The sequence below is a fragment of the Pinus tabuliformis genome, chromosome 7 (genome assembly GCF_031772625.1).
Source record: "Pinus tabuliformis cultivar Carrire ecotype Pingquan chromosome 7, CPIR1, whole genome shotgun sequence".
NCBI lineage: Eukaryota > Viridiplantae > Streptophyta > Pinopsida > Pinales > Pinaceae > Pinus > Pinus tabuliformis.
The window spans coordinates 721,209,407-721,222,546 of record NC_142293.1 but is presented as its reverse complement, the minus strand read 5'-3'; positions in this window follow the sequence as shown (position 1 = coordinate 721,222,546).

Sequence of the window (13,140 nt, the reverse complement as noted above, 5' to 3'; positions counted from 1 at the left end):
TATTATAGGGGTCTAGGATGAGTTAAGTATGAGTGGAAATTATTTAACTTAGTTTATTGAGTTAAGTTCATTTAAATTAGTTCCAAATTGTTTGAGGAACTAATAGTGAGTTAACAATTAGTTGGTGCATTAGCACACTCAACTAGTGTTACTCTAGTTAATTGAAGATTCCCTCATCATAAACTCATGCATGTTGATTCTGAGAAAGACCCATTTGAGACTAGAGTGCAGGGAAAGTGTACTATTTGTTTTATATTTTTCTAAGTTGCACTGTTAGTGGATGCATTCAGAAACTGATCCTTAAGGGATTACATAGTTCTTATAGGCTTTATTTCCCTTTAAATACAATCTATCCTCCATAGGAATTTTGCATTGGAATAGAGACTTAAAGAGCTTGTGAAGAGCCTAAGATTCGTCCTTGAACTTTCTTATGAGTTAGAGATTGAATTTGTTGAGTGCTGGGATTGTTCTACAGAGAACAAGAATTGTAATTTCATCTTGATTTTCCAAATTAATACAATACATATAGTAGGGGTTTTGAGCTGTGGCTTTCCCCAGATAAATATTGTGTTATGTGCCATTGATATTCTCCTCTTGTCGATTATTGTTTTACTCAATCTTTATGTGCTTCCGCTGTAAAGAGTAGAATAATATTCTTATCTCTTGTTTTAAGAGATTACATGAGCTTGTGAATCTACAAGATTTTCTACATTCTTCTATTTGGTGGAGGAAAGCCTCATAACCGAGGAAGGGGAAGCAGGATCCAGTGCAACCATGTTTGTCTACTGGTTAGGAAAGGGATATGTTAACACAATGGGTGAAACAGATGACTGAAGGAATTGATTAAAATCTGCCTAATGTGGACAGTCCCAAGTGAAATGATCCTCATTACATATTAAGCAAGGATAACGAGGTTTCCCTTTTTATTCAGGGGATTGGTTATTTTGTTTTTCCTATGGAGGATTATCTTTCTTCTTATTTCCTTTTCCTTTCTTCTTACTTCCTAGTTGCTGAGATTTTCCCTTCATGGATTGGATGACATTAATTTCAAAAGTAGAAGTCACAGGAGTAGTGGAGGATGGGTTTTGGGAAACCACAACAAGAGATGAACTAGATGGTTTACTCACTGACTGTTGGCTAGTAGAACCAATCATGTCATCAACTACATGTGATTCTTTACCGAGAGGTTATGGAACAATATTGGAAGGTCTCGGAGAAGTTGGTATTTTATCATAGAGCATGTCGGATTATGTATAAATAAGATCTGGATATTGGGCATGAGAAATTACTTGGTCTTTGGTCACAACTCCGCCCTTAGCAACGTCTTTAGTGATGGTTGCTAAAAAATACTTAGTGAACCATTCATATAATAATTGATTAGGAATGTAGGTCCTGACCAAACGACGAAGATGTTGCCACTCATGAATGTGATCAGAAATGTGGATGGAATCAGATTGTTTCAAATTGGTCAAAAGTTTAGTTCCGGTCTCATATCAATTGGGCAGCTAAAAATGGGTTAACAACGTGGTCGCTAAGGCACGCAATTGTTAAATGAAGCTTGCGGTAATTCAATATACCACTTTGTTGCCATACCAGTAAGTGTCTACTGGAAAAGTTGTAAACGGATTGAATCATCATTTAAAGAGTTCAATGAACACCATAAATGATATTTCATAGCATGTGTAGATGAGTCTTCTCCAAGATTTCCATTGAACGTTCGCATATCAGTTAGAAATTTTGTAGGAATGACCAGTCACCAAGGAGGGTGACAAATGGTATCATTTCTAAGTTGGGTAAGATAGGGAAATTCAAGTGTTTCCACAAATGACAATTGCCTATTAAATTTTGGTGGAGGGTATCCTGGGCAAGATGGAATAGCTTGAGTAACATATATTTGTCCTCCTAGATAAGGAGGATTTTTATAGCCCGGATAAACATAACCTTGTTTCCCAGTTCCAAGATATCCTTGAAAGGGTTGAAATAGTTGGGTTTGAATTTGATGACCTTGGTAAGGCATTTGAGGAATACCTTGATATGGTTTCCCTAAGGGATTTTGCATCATCCCTACATAAGGTTGGTATCATTCCTATGAGAGGGAACTCTCATTGGTTAGGAGTAGGAATAGGAGTGTACATGCCTTACTTATCGATGGTTGGCTTGGCGATGGCATAGGCAGTGCAATATCTGATATATTTCCTAACATCCTATCAAATTTTTGGCTAATAATTTTTTTTTTTAGTACGACCATGGTTTTCTCCACAAAAAAGTGTCTTGCAACCTGACTATAGTGTGCCTCCCAAATCATCTTTGCATGCTTTCATGAAGGAACAAAAAGGTGGCCCAAGTAGCATAATAATGCATCATGGAGGTGGAAATTAGGAACATGCTTGCCATCCACTAGAATCTAGTATGTGAAGGTTAATTCTGAATCATTTGTTGTATATTTGCAGCCATCTCGAGGTCTCATGGCCACAAGAGTTGAGAACAGTATTTAGTGTTGCAACTTGGGGCTGATTGAGGCTATTTGCAAGATGATTGGTGTTTCCCTTTTTTTATTTAAGGTTCAAGTGGAATTGATGTAGATATGTAGACCACTTCTGATGGAGATCATTCTGTAACTTCCCTTGTGTCTGTATAAACTTAAGAGATTAGTGATTAGTGTGTATGACCGTCTCCTTCCCAAGAATATAGTTCTTCCATTGTCGACAAGCCTGAACGATGGAATACATCTCTTTATCATAGGTGGGGTACTTCCAAATTGTATCATAAAGTGTCTCACTATGATAGGCCACTCGATGCCCATGTTGGGTGAGGACTACACCAATAGCATAATTAAATGTGTCTGTCTCAATTTCAAATGGCTACTACAGGTCTGGCATTGTGAGTACCATTGCACAACAGAGGCAACACTTCAACTCAATGAACACATTTTGTTGGGACTCAGACCATGAAAAATTTACTTTCTCTCCACCCCTGGTAATCTAACTCAAAGGCCAAGTGATATGGGAGAATCCCAACACGAACCTCCGATAAAAATTTACAAGGCCCAAAAGGTTGCAAAGCTTTGTTAGAGGTGTCAGGGTTAGATAATCTCGAATGACTTGGATCTTAGTTAGATCCACATGCATGCCTTGCTCATAAATGATGTAACCCAAATATTGGACCTAGCTCTTGCCAAAGGTGGATTTATAAATGTGTTGCAAGCTTTCTTCCCAACTCTTGTTGAAGATGAGGATGTCATCCAGATAAACAACCACAAATAAGTTGGTGAAGGGACACAAGATTTCATCCATTAGCCTCATAAAAGTAGCAGGGGAATTTGTCAACCTGAAGGGCATAACCAACCATTCTAAAAGGCCTTCCTTGGATTTGAAGGTGGCCTTGCATACATCTATGGGATCTATTGGAACCTGGTGATAGCCAGACATTAGATTAATATTGTTGAAATAATTTCCCCCTTGAGTTGGTCCAGAAGGTCATAAATCTGTGGGATTGGATACCTGTTCCTAATAATGATTTTGTTTAGTGCCTAATAATCAATGTAGAACCTCCAGGTCCAATCCTTCTTCTGTACAAGTACAATCAGGCTTCCACAAGGTGACGAACTTGGTCGGATGTGCCCTTTTTGCAGAAACTCCTAGACTTTCCATTTGATCTCTTCATTTTCCAGAATGGAGTAGTGATATATCTGCCCATTGGGTAGGGGTGCTTAAGGAGTCGTATTAATCGAATGCTTGCCTGAAAATGCAAGGGTACCCCTATGGGTGAGGAGAAGATGTCCATGTATTCTTCCATGACCTTATCCACCTGCATATGTTGCATGGAGGAACCCTTCCCTAGAGCCATGGATGTGGCCACGATATTCCCCTAACTTTGAGAGCGAATCAGAAAGAAAAATATTTTCCTGGTCTCGGAGATGAAATTATTGCATTTCTTAATAGAGATCAAAGAAATGGCGGTAGGCAGGGATACCTTTGGTATCATGTGTATCTTATTTCCGAAATAAATAATAACATTTCTAGGCCTAGACTTATACACAACATGACACTTCCATAAGTAAGGTTAGACTAATAATACATAATAGACTTCAAGAGGAGAAACATCACACAATACCTCATCAGTGAAGGGATTGATGTTGTAGGGAAGTCAACGTTGTTGGCTGATGCGGAGATCTCGTCCTTGGTGAAGCCACTCGGTGATGTACGGTTGTGGGTGTGGTATGGTCCATTGGCCCAACTGCTTCATTGTTGATTTGGGGTAGCATCGGATGTGCTATAGCCACGAAATTTGGTGGAGAGGCTAAGGCACATGAGATCTCCAATAACAAGAAAGGGTTTGGGTAGATTCTAAACAGTTTGAGAGATTTTAAAATAATTAATATTTTTAATGGAGTCCCTAAGTCTTAACTTAGGGAAATTAAAATATTAATGTGAATTAATATAAAACTGTGTTAGAATGGTCCAAAAGTCATGGATCCAAATAGATCTAATCTTAGCTGTTGATTAGGGACTTAATCTCGGTTGTTGATCTATCAACGAGAAAAGTATAAGAGGAGGCTTGAGGGTCACTTGGAGAACACACCAAGAGATCAATATTTTGACTTTTTGGGACTAGGTTTGCTGAGAAAGTTGAGAGAGTGATTTGGAGTTGTAGCTAAGGGGTAGTGAATATAGAAGCAGAGAGGCAGAGATAGTGTTGGGAGGATTAGCGCAGCAGCCAGGAAAGTTGACACAGAGGGAAGAAGCCGGAACTGTCGAGAACAACCGAAACTACCGGGAATAGTCAGAACTGTTGAGAACTACCAGAACTGCTGGGAAAGTTGACATAGAGGGCAGATTCTGTAACTGTCAGGAACATCTGGAACTTCCAGGAACTTCTGAGAAAGTTGACGTAGAGGGCAAAAGCTGGAACTTCCAGGAACAACTAGAACTACCGGGAACTACTGGAATTGTGGGGAAAGTTGATGTAGAGGACAAAAGAGGTTGACACAGTCCCTAGAGGGTGACATTGGGGTTTTTCATCAGGAAGATTGGAGCTGAGGAGCTGCCGGAGTGTTTATCTGGGGTTTCAGCTGGAACATTTGTCTCCGAAGGAGAGGTGCTACTGCCGAGATTTCTCTGTTGGGTGAGCCAGATTTGGCACCCAGATTGTATTCTGAAACTGCTTAATAAATCAAACCCTCAGATAGCTGCACCAATTTTCCTGCATTGGGTTTTTCTAGGGACATTAGTCCAAAAATAAAAGTGTCATTTGTGTGCTTGTTTTTGTTTCCTTTAGTTGATGATCTGTAATGTGTTGAAAATGTACTTGTGTTTATTTTTAGTATTTACATGTTAAATAACTTGTTAATTAATCAGAACAAGTAGGAAGGAATAAATCAAAAAGTACATAGAGGGTTTATAATTGTTAGACTTAGAAACTTCAACATGGTATCAGAGCATGGTTGCAGATCACAGGAGAACTGAGGACATCAGTTGAGCAGAGCAGCATTAGGAGAAAACAGTTGTCCCAGGTGACAGAAGCTGTTCCTAGTAGAAAAATAGTAAAGAAGGTGTGACACGGTTCCTGCATCATAAAGTTCAGGCTAAGAAGAGGCTGTGCAGAGATTGAGGGAGGCAAAGACAGGCTCACGTAGAGGCTAGGAGGGATGACGCAGTTGGCCTAGGGAGCCAGTTTTTCGGTGTTGGGACTGTGTAGAGTCTAGGAGCTCTCACCTTCAGGTTGTTGGGGTTTAGGAGGCTATGGATAAGTTGCAGAGTGGAGTTGGTGGGGTACTCTTGTCAGAATAGTACCTAACAGGGTAAGGCCAAGGAGGAGGGAGTTGCTACCGAGGGTTTCTAGCTGAGAAATTTGGGTCAGTGGTGTGGTTGCACAAACAATCAAAGTAGGGGGCATCTCGACATCGGCATAAGGATTTCCAGGAGGGAAATCAAGGCTCAGAGGGAGTCACATCGAGAACTTCCAGGAGGGAAGTAGAAGAGCAGTGGAATGGCACTAAATGGAGTAAGAGACCAGGATAGACTGGACGGAGCCTCAAACTTCATAGTCTGGAAAGCCAAAATCTTATTTGTACTTGACGGAAATTGTGTCAAGCACTTCACCTTGAAGTTGATAACAGTCCCAATTGACCTAGCTGACAATGACAGGTATGGGGAAGAAATGGCAAGGGCCAAGAGTGTCATTCTTGACAGGTTCAAGGATCATATAGTACCACATATTTCCGAGAAGAATATGGAACGGGAGATGTGGGAGGCCCTAACAAAGTTGTATCAGCATACTTCCGTGTAGCCCGAAGATGCTCCTAGAAAATCAGTTGCAGTCATACCAAATGCAAAAGGGAGAACAGATCGACACCTTCCTTGGTCAATTGAAGGAGATCTGAGATCAACTGACTTCCATAGGGGCCACACCAGATCCAAAGTTGATGGTGAGAACAGTCCTGAATGCAGTCTCAGAAGATTGGGAGGTGTTTTTCCAAGGCATTTTGGGTAGGGCGACCCTTCCAGATTGGGAGGAAATGTGGGCGACTCTTCGCTAATAAGAGATCAAAAGGGTGACCAAGACGTGAAGCAGTAGCAAGGGGATCAGAATCAAGAAGGAGGAGGAGGTGGATGTTGCCTTAGCATCTAAGGGTAAGCAAGAAAAGTGAAAGAAGAAGGACCTCTCCAAGGTAAAATTCTTCCCCTTTGGGGAGCTGGGTCATTATGTGACCCAGTGTCCAAGGAAGAAGAGCAAGGGAGAGGCTTCTAAGACTAAGGCAGCACCAACAAGGGCGGAGAAGGAAGTGGAGGCAGACGATGGATGTGCCATGAGTGTGCACACACCACTTGAATGAAAGTGGGGAGACATCGAGATGTAGTCAAGAGGACTACAGAGGATGAGGGGTAGGATCCTCAAGGTACCCAACCTCTTGGATTATACCTGGCTACGGGAGCCCTGAATAGGAGTAGTAGGACTGGCGGATATCGGTAGAGATGGATGAGTATGGAGCGGCATAGAGAGCTACAGTGCAGGATTCGTAAGACAGTGCGAGGCTAGAAAGCTACAATAGTGCGAGAGGCAAGGGAGTGTTGAACCAGTACAGGATGGCATAGAGAGGTGTTCAACGGTGCGAGATGTAGGGAGTTGTTGCAGCAACATAGACATTAGAGAGGGAGCACTTGTCAGTGATAAAGGGAGCTTCAGCATCGAGAGTGTCTCTAGACTGAAAAATATGTTAGATTTGGGAGATCAGTTACTTACTTCTCAGTAACTAAGTTGTAGTGTAGCAATTAGTAGTGGCGGCGCTATAGGCAACACGATGCAGCATGATGAGAGGGGATGCAGTGCAGACACAATAGTGGCAGTGGCAGGGTCATGGGAAACATCATAGATGCAAAGGGAGTTGTCATATAGATGCAGCAGTGGCAGTGGAAGAGCCATGGGTGGCAGCATGGGATGCAACAATATAGATGATGGGTAGTATGCCTAGCATCAGGGACCGATGCGAGGTGATCAAAGGAATACTGAGTGAGGAGTATTGCTCTAGCATAGTCCTCGCTAAGAGGAGTGTTGACTTGGGGTAGCATCGGATGTGATCTAGCCACAAAATTTGGGGGAGAGGCTAAGGCACATGAAATCTCCAATACCCAGAAAGGGTTTGGGCAGATTCTAAACAGTTTGGGAGATATTAAAATAATAATTATTTTTAATGGAGTCCCTAAGTCTAAAATTAGGGAAATTAAAATATTAATGTGAATTAATATAAAACTATGTTAGAATGGTCCAAAAGTGATGGATCAAGCCAGATCTAATCTTAGCCATTGATTAGGGACTTAATCTCAGTCGTTGATCTCTCAATGAAAAAAGTATAAGAGGAGGCTTGAGGGTCACTTGGGGAACACACCAAGAGATCAAGATTTCAACTTTTTGGGGCTGGGTTTGCTGAGAAAGTTGAGAGAGTGATCTAGAGTTGCAGCTAAGGGTAGTGAATACAGAAGAAGAGAGGTAGAGGTAGTGCTGGGAGGATTAGTGCAACAACCGGGAAAGCTAACAAAGAGGGCAGAAGCCAGAACTACCGGGAATTGCCAGGAAAGCTGACGCAGAGGGTAGAAATCGGAACTATCGGGAACAGCCAAAACTGCCAGGAACTGTCAGAATTGCTGGGAACTGCCGGGAAAGTTGATGTAGAGGGCAGAAGACACAACTTCTGGGAACTGCTGGAATTGCCGGGAAAGCTGACATAGAGGGGAAAAGCTGGAAATGCCGGAACTGCCGGGAAAGATGATGTAGAGGGCAGAAGAGACCGACATAGTCCCTAGAGGATGATGTTGGGGTTTTTCATGGGGAAAATTGGAGCTGAGGAGTCTCTGGAGTGTTTATCCGGGGTTTCATCTGGAGCATCTGTCTCCGAAGGAGAGGTACTACTGTCGAGATTTTTCTTTATTGGGTGAGTTAGATTTGGCACCCAGATTGTATTCTAAAACTACTTAATAAATCAAACCCTCAGATAGTTGCATCGGTTATTTTGGCTCTCATTTCCATAAGGAATTGCAGTGGTGAACCCTTCACCCAAATCTATGAGTGGAAGAGACGCTTCCACTTCTCTAGATATTTGAGCTCAATACTTTGGATCTTGGTGGTGGAAACAGTGGTTTTGGGCTCTGCATCAATAATATACTTCCTTGTGTCATTCCCCTTATTGTGTTTTGACTCAGATTCAGAACATGCATCTAACTTTGAACCCTTAAGCTCGGCCACCAGTGACTGCTTGGCTCGACACTCACTTGTGTTGTGAGTGGGGCTCTTATGGAACTCACAACACTTTCCTATGTACTTACTTTTATTTGTGGTGTTGTTTTTTTCTTGCGGCTTCGATAGGTTGTCCTGGGTCACCCTGCCTTGACTTTGTCCTTTGTTTTGTGGTTTGGGGGCACCTTTCCCTTGCTTCAGATTTGCAGATCCAAAGTCTCACTTCTTCTGTTTAAAATTCTGCTCAATCTTGACAGAGTATCGTTAGGCGGTGTCAAGCAAGGATATGTCCAAGAAATCCATCTCGTCCTGGATGTATTTGTGTAGACAACTGCAGTACTTGAGTAATTCATGCCGCTCAAAATAATTGATACCCAACTTCATGCAAAGGGTATGAAAAATATTTGTGAACTTCAACACATCTTGGTCCCTTCCTTGTTGTAGTGTGGTCGACTTTATGTGCTTATCTTCATAGCTCCCAAAAGGGTAATTGATCCGGATTTAAGTAGGAACGCAATAGATTACAGAGATAACCATAAATACAGAGATGCGATAACCATAAAAACAGAGATGCAGCGGAAATAATACTTCATTTCATTACTGTAAAATACTGAAATATGTTTACAAACAGAAATGGAAAGAAACCAGCTAGGGCGATGGTAGCTTATCTCTGAGAAGAGATGTGGCGGCTACATGCCTCTGAACTGTTCCGAACTGAGTTACAATGAGGCTCGAAGGCCTATTTATTGTTGAGAAACAATGGAAAACCCTTCACATCCCGAAACCTAACCCTAGAAGATGAAACGCCAAATTGTGGGCCCCGTTTGGGTAAATTGGTACATCAATTTCCCGGGTCGTAACTTTGGCATACAATCTCCGTTTGACGCGTATGATAGCTCGTTAGAAAGATCTATCCGAGTACTACCACTTTGGGAGGCAACATCAGTCCATGGACTCATGTTGCCCCAGATTCCCAAAAAAATGTCGTTTAGGGCCTCAAAACGGCTCCGGAAGTTCAGGACCCGAAAAACTGCTAAAAATAGTAAATTGTGCTACAATTTAGGAAACTGAAAAGACTGAAAGAGACAGTTGTGGGGGTCCAAATGGGTTTGTGGGTGGCCACCAACATCCACCTGGATCATTCCTCCCCCCTTAGGAAGCAATGGTCCCCATTGCGTTGAGTTCCTCCATCTGCTGAACTTGTCCTACAATCTCTGATGTGTCCAGTGATGGTGGGAAGCATGGTCGACGATGGTCCACATTGAAAATTTGGTGCAGGCGAAGGAATGGAGGAATGATGTGCTCCAAAGCATTGTTCCCCATAGCCTTGGTACTGCTGTAAGGACCATGTCGGAGTGGTCTGAGCTTCTGATGGGTTCTGGTAAGGCGTTCTCTCTGCAGATGCAACCAAAATTTGTTGCCCACTTGAAGCTTATGTGGTACCCTTGTGGGTGAGGAGAAGTTGTTCCTGTGTTTTGTCATGACCGTATCCCTTTGTTGCTGCCGCTGCGTAGAGGAACCCTTTGCAGGGGTCATGGATGTAGCAACAATCTTCCCCTTACTTTTGGAGTGAACCAGACAGATGAATTTCCTGGTCTGTGATATGAGCTTGCTGCCTTTCTTAGCAGTGATCAAAGATGTGGCAGTAGGTGGAGCTACCTCTGGTATCCTGTATAATGAATCACCCAAAGAAATAATGACAGCGCGAGGCCTTGACTCATACACAGCATGTCGCCTCCACAAGTATGGCTGGCCTAGTAATACATCACAAACATCCAGAGGTGTAACATCACATAATACCTCGTCGGTGAAGGGCTTGATGCTGTAGGGAAGGCGGCACTGCTGGCGAACTTTCAGATCTCGTCCTTCGTGAAGCCACCCGATACTGTACGGCTGCGGATGCGGTGTAGTCGGTAGGCCCAACCGCTTCACGACCTCTGCTGAAACCAGGTTCTTTTGGCTACCACTGTCGACAATGAATCGCAGCGGTGAACCCTTCACCCACATCTGTGAGTGGAAAAGACGCTCCCCCTCCTCTGGATCTTCGGGCTCATTTTTCTTGACCTTGGCGGTGGCAACAGTGGCACTGGGATCCGCATCAATGATCTGCTTCCCTTTGCAATTCCCCTTGTCGGGTTCTGGCTCAGGGTCAGAACATGCATCTGATTCGGAAGCCTTCAACTCAGCCACCAGCGATTGCTTGGTCCGACACTCACTTGTGTTATGAGTGGGACTCTTGTGGAACTCACACCACTTTCCTGTGTCCTTCTTCGGCTTCATGGTGTTGTTCTTTTCTTGCGGCTTCGACGGGTTGTCTTGGGTCACCCCGCCTTGGCTTTGTCCTTTGGGCTTCGGATTTGCAGATCCAAAGTCTCGCTTCTTCTGTTTAAACTTTTGCTCGATTTTGACAGCGTATCGGTATGCTGTGCCGAGTGAGGAGATGTTCAAGAACACCATCTCTTCCTGGATGTATCTGTGCAGGCAGCCACGGTATTTGAGCACCAGATGCAGCTCAGAATCTTTGATACCCAACTGTGTGCGAAGGGTATGAAAAATGTTTGTGAACTCCGGCACATCTTGGTCTCGTCCCTGCCGCAGTGTGGTCCATTTGATGTATTTGTCCTCATAGCTTCCGACAGGGTAATACTGCTCCTTGATGGCATCCCGGAAGTCATTCCAAGTGGGTGCAGCTGAAAACAGTGAGCCTGTACTTTCATCCTTCTGCTCGCAGTAGGTTTCCCACCAGTCTTTGACGTGGGGGGCTGCTTTGAGAAGAGCGAAAACAATCTTTTCCCGACTTGAAAATTCATGAACAGAAAAATACCCATCTAGCAGATTTAACCATTTGTCTACGGCATCTGCGTCTATTTGACCCTCGAAGATGGGGATTTCAAAATTAACTTGTACCTTAAACGGCGTGGCGTTTCCAGAGTCGCTTTTGGAAGTCGATGCGTCGCCTCTGGGTAGCCGCTGAAGGATCTGCGCAAAGCTATCCATCATCGCGTTCCTTTGCCGCTCGAGCGCTTCTTCGAGCAAGATTTTGATAGGATCTCCTGCCCCCTCGTCTTTCTTCTCATCTGCCATGGGAGGCCGTCGGGATTTGCGAGGCTGGTCTTGCAAAGGTTCGACCAGTTCAAGCCCTAATTCCTTATATCCCGACCTCGTTGGGGACATGCAAAGAAAAACAGAGAAAAAGCAGACCGCTCTGATACCACTGATCCGGATTTAAGTAGGAACGCAATAGATTACAGAGATAACCATAAATACAGAGATGCGATAACCATAAAAACAGAGATGCAGCGGAAATAATACTTCATTTCATTACTGTAAAATACTGAAATATGTTTACAAACAGAAATGGAAAGAAACCAGCTAGGGCGATGGTAGCTTATCTCTGAGAAGAGATGTGGCGGCTACATGCCTCTGAACTGTTCCGAACTGAGTTACAATGAGGCTCGAAGGCCTATTTATTGTTGAGAAACAATGGAAAACCCTTCACATCCCGAAACCTAACCCTAGAAGATGAAACGCCAAATTGTGGGCCCCGTTTGGGTAAATTGGTACATCAATTTCCCGGGGTCGTAACTTTGGCATACAATCTCCGTTTGACGCGTATGATAGCTCGTTAGAAAGATCTATCCGAGTACTACCACTTTGGGAGGCAACATCAGTCCATGGACTCATGTTGCCCTAGATTCCCAAAAAAATGTCGTTTAGGGCCTCAAAACGGCTCCGGAAGTTCAGGACCCGAAAAACTGCTAAAAATAGTAAATTGTGCTACAATTTAGGAAACTGAAAAGACTGAAAGAGACAGTTGTGGGGGTCCAAATGGGTTGGTGGGTGGCCACCAACATCCACCTGGATCAGTAATACTACTCCTTGATGGTTTCTAAGAAAGCTTTCCAAGTGGGTACGGCTGAAAATAGTGAGGGTTCTCTCTCATCCCTCTTCTCACAGTAGGTTTCCCACTAGTACTTGACATGGGGGGTGACTTTGAGGAGTGAAAAAGTAATATTTTCCTATTGGAAAAATCATGAAATGAAAAATACCCTTCCAACATATTTAACCATCTATCTATAACGTCTACATCTATATGGCCTTCAAGTATGGGAATGTCAAAGTTGACTTGTACCTTGAAGGGGGTGGTGTTACACTAAAGTTTGTCACCATGACTATCAATTCATATCTCTCACCATCAAGATATTCCCTTACAGGGATAGAAGCTAAACAATCCCAAAGAGAATGAAATTTCTAGATTATAAGGCCCAAAAACCTATTTTTGAGTACTTGCATCGTTCCCCAACCAGTTTCTGTCCATATCTAGACTTGACCATTAAAGCCAACACAAAAATTTGTTCTATCTTACACTGAGGATTGCGCACATGACTCAACATAAGTAAAAATAAAGAA